Below are 4,833 nucleotides of genomic sequence, written 5' to 3'. Positions count from 1 at the left end.
CTCTGTTCTGTTCCATTGGTCTATATCTCTGTTTTGGTACCATTACTGTGCTGTTTTGATTACTGTAACCTTGTAGTATAGTTTGAAGTCAGGTAGCATGATGTCTCCAGCTTTGTTCTTTTGATTTAGGATTGTCTTGGCAATGCGGGCTCTTTTTTGGTTCAATATGAACTATAAAGTAGTTTTTTCCAATTCTGTGAAGAAAGTCATTGCTGAAGTTGCTTATCAGCTTAAGGAGATTTTGGGCTGAGACTACGGGGTTTTCTAAATATACAATCATGTCATCTGCAAACAGGGACAATTTGACTTCCTTTTTTCCTAATTGAATACCCTTTATTTCTTTCTCCTGCCTGATTGCCGTGGCCAGAACTTCCAACACTATGTTGAATAGGAGTGGTGAGAGAGGGCATCCCTGTCTTGTGCCAGTTTTCAAAGGGAATGCTTCCAGTTTTGGCCCATTCAGTATGAAGATTGGCTGTGGGTTTGTCATAAATAGCTCTCATTATTTTGAGATACGTTCCATCAATACTGAATTTATTGAGCGTTTTTAGCATGAAGGGCTGTTGAATTTTGTCAAAGGCCTTTTCTTCATCTATCGAGATAATCATGTGGTTTTTGTCTTTGGTTCTGTTCATATGCTGGATTACATTTATTGATTTGTCAATGTTGAACCAGCCTTGCATCCCAGGGATGAAGCCCACTTGATCATGGTGGGTAAGTTTTTGATGTGCTGCTGGATTCAGTTTGCCAGTATTTTATTGAGTATTTTTGCATCGATGTTCATCAGGGATATTGGTCTGAAATTATCTTTTTTTATATATATTACATCTTAACCCATACTGCTAAAAGACAAAGACAAGACACAAAATTATCTCTAGACAATGATGTATACTATTTAAAAATAAAACAGAAAATTGGAAGTAAACCAAATACTAACATTTGTTATCTGTTAGTGATAAGACTGATGTTAATATATGTGGACATGCTTATTTGACATACAAGTGGTGACGAAAAATAGTTATTCCAACTCTTCTGTTTAGAATTTTTTTGCTTTTTTTGCTATTCCTCTGTGGAATATTTCCAGAAGCCAGATAAAGTTGAGAATCATTCATGAATAGTAGGAGGTGGTTTACTACTGAGGGGCTCGTATCAAGACACTTAATTGTTGTGTTTTGTTTTGTTTTGTTTTGTTTTTTAAGACAGGGTCTCACTCTGTTGTCCAGGCTAGGGTGCAGTGGCACGATCTCGGCTCACTGCAACCTCCGCCTCCCAGGTTCAAGTGATTCTCGTGCCTCAGCCTCCCAAGTAGCTGGGATTACAGACGTGCACCATCATGCCCAGCTAATTTTTGTATTCTCAGTAGGGATGAGGTTTTGCCATGTTAGCCAGGTCAATCTAGTTTCTAACTATTAATGTTAGCCTACCCCAAGATTAACACTTTCATACACAACTGGTAGGACTGTAAACAAACCAAAAAGCAATTTGGTAAAATTTATCAAAATGTTTATAAATGTTTAAATTTTCTTAACCAGTAATTCTATTTTAGAAAAATATCCAAAAGAAATAGTGTAAATGCAAGCAAAAAAATATTCATAAAAAATCACAATAATATTACTAATAATAGAAAACAAAGCCTTTAATATTTACACGTCTTTAACTCTTACATATTTATGTGCTTTTCATATGTAATTTTTATGATAATAAAAAGAAAACAATAAATGTTTATTAAAAAGGAGTAAAGTTTAATTTTCATACCCAAAAAAACTCTCAGTAATTAATGAATTGATGATTAACAAATGTTAATACTTCTTGTAGGCCAGAAACTCTGATAAAATATGTATGTAGATTATCTGACTGAATTCTCACAATAACCCTTTGGACAGGTAAAATATTATTCCCAATTTCCAGATAAGAAAACTCGGGCACTGGAAATTATAGAGCTTGCCCCCTGACAGCACAGTTTCTAAGTGGGAGAGCTGGGATTCAAGTCCTGGGAAGTCTGATTGAAAAACCATAGCACTATTCTCACTCTCAGTCTTGTTCTGTTCCAAAATTTCTGTGTGAACTTGAACAACTTATGAAACCTCCGTATGTTTCAATTCTTCTGATTAAAAGTGATAAAAATCATAATATTTTGCTGAGCCAAATCGCAAGCATGCTGTGACAATCAAAAGAGATAAAGAATACATGCTTTGAAGTAAGATATACACATGGAATTATAAATCTAACTATGTGGCAGTTTTCTTGCTAGGAAAGGAAGAAAATGGATCCTAGAAAATGCCCTATAAAAATAGTTTCAAATAACCTATTAATTAAAGCTAACCGAATTTTTACTGTTAGCTCACCTAACAAAATTGCACACTTTTTGAGTACAAGAACCATTCATGTGTACTTTCTCTGAGCCTCAGTCAGAACACTGCACACAATAGGTGCTTAATTCATGATATAATCAGGGAGTATCACAAGATCTGTTGAATTCTGTGTATCGAAGAAAATATCCTGGACCATGGTCTGAATAATGACCTCAGAAAGTTTGTATATGAGTCCACCTTGGAAAACAACTTCTTAGGAAATAGCACAAGGACTAAAGCAACATCAGAAACCATCAGCTCATCTCACCAGAGTAGTGGATGCTGGGCAGCACAACAGAGCTGCCGGGGGAAGTCATCTGTGTGTGGAACAGGACATCTTAAGAGTTATGCTTGAAAACATACCCAAAAAGAGACTATCAACTTCCTCCAAAAGAATTGGTTGCTTCACCCTTTCTTGACAAGGATTCAAATGGAAGAAATTGATCCTCTAACAAGAAGAAGCAAGAGAGAGACAATTACAGAAAGGATTTTAACTTAACTCAACCTCCCATGGTTTTTACCCTGAAGGATCAGGGTAATAACATCTAATCCTGCAGAGTTCTTCACAGTTTGCAAAATACTTTCCCACAGTGGACTGAGCAATTTCATGTAATTTTCATAGCAGTCCTCTTAATTAGGAAGCTGTTAAAGAATTACTATTAATTATTTTCTACAAAGAAACAGGGGCTAAGGTTGGATAACTATATAAATTCATCCACTGGGAAGTGGCAGTACTGAGGCTCAGGCAGGTTAGATGTCTCTGTAGATGGCAATACTGTGCCATCCTCAAAGCTGCCTTTAAACTTTCATTCATACATACATTTATTTATTTATTTATTTATTTATTTATTTTTCATTCATTCAAAAATACATAGCATGAGTCCATGTGTAGCAGCCCAGATTGTAGGCCACTCTCAACAACTTCTGTGGACATGTGTGTCAGTTCTTTTGAAAATAAGTAAATACTTAACATTTATCTTGGAGTCAGCAAAAATTCTAACACAACAAGAAGATTTATGCAGTTAATTTTTCTCTCCTCTGTATGTGCCACGAGGATAAAAAAAGATTGTGCAAAAAAAGATTGTGTTTTGTTTTTATGAATTATTTATGTTTGTCATGTATTTCATATTTGCCCATATGCTTTGCTTTATATGATTTTAATACTGTCATACTACTTTATTTGCCGGTTTGTCTTCTCCCATTCACTTCTTTCCATATTCATTTGATATTTTAACTTCAGTCTGTCTTTTGGAAACACCATTAGTTTGATCTTTATTTTTAACCATATTTGAGGAACTTTCCCTTTAAATAGGGGAACTAAGTCCATTCACATTTGTCATAATTCCTATGATTTTGTTTTGTTTCACCCTGTCATCTTATTTATTTTTATTATGTTTTCTGGTAGCTTCTTCCTGCTTCTGACTTTTGCTGAATTGATCTCTTTCACATATCTCCCCACATCCCCATTCCATTGATTTGCACATTTTATTAAATATATCTTTTTGATAGGTTGTTGTATGCATAACTTTATTAACACATTCAAACTTATACTTTTTATTAATATGCCCAAATTACATAATAGTTATGCAGTATTTTCTCATTCCAATTCCAAGCTCAAGATAAGAACTTTATCCTTCTTATGTCTCTTTTATTCTTTATTGAACATCTCACTGAGTATGGCACATTTCAAAGACAAGCATAATAATAGCTCCCATTTCACATTCTCTTTTGCAGTGAAACATTAACAATTCTGTATCAAGAGATTGAATTTAGTTCCCCTCCTCCTTGAATCTGAGCCTTACTGATTCACTTTTAACCAAGAGAATGTGACAGAAGTCCAGAAAAAGTCATTCGGCATCCACTTGTGTCTCTTGGAAAATGTGCTCCCTGAATGCTCTCTGGAGGATGCGCCCTCTCAGAATCCAGCTGTGATGTGATGAGAAGTCTAAACCACATGACAAGGCCAAGTATGGGGACTCTAGTCAACAGTCCCAGCTGAGCCCAGCCTTGGAATCATGCTAGCCCAGGAAGTCTAACATGTGAGTGAAGATGTCTTCAACTGATTCCAGTCACTAACCATTTGATCACCTCCAGCTGTCTGAGTCTTCTGAGCTGAGGCTGCATATTTGTGAAGTAGAAGTATGCCATCCTCACGGCACTGCTCTTAAATTCCTGACACACAGAATCTGTGAGCATGATAAAATAGGTGTTGTTTGATACCACTATCTTTAGGGTGGTCTGTTAAAAAGCATAGATAACTAGAACACTGGATATTACTAACATAATTTGGAATTTTAGTTCTAAGTCATTATTAATTTTTAAAGCATGTCACTTCCAATTCAAAAATGTCTTAGAGGGGGGCGGAGCAAGATGGCCGAATAGGAACAGCTCCAGTCTCCAACTCCCAGCGCGAGCGACACAGAAGACCGGTGATTTCTGCATTTTCAACTGAGGTACTGGGTTCATCTCACTGGGGAGTGCC

The sequence above is a fragment of the Mandrillus leucophaeus genome, unplaced genomic scaffold (genome assembly GCF_000951045.1).
Source record: "Mandrillus leucophaeus isolate KB7577 unplaced genomic scaffold, Mleu.le_1.0 Scaffold1296, whole genome shotgun sequence".
Taxonomy (NCBI): domain Eukaryota; kingdom Metazoa; phylum Chordata; class Mammalia; order Primates; family Cercopithecidae; genus Mandrillus; species Mandrillus leucophaeus.
Note: the sequence above shows the minus strand (reverse complement) of the source record.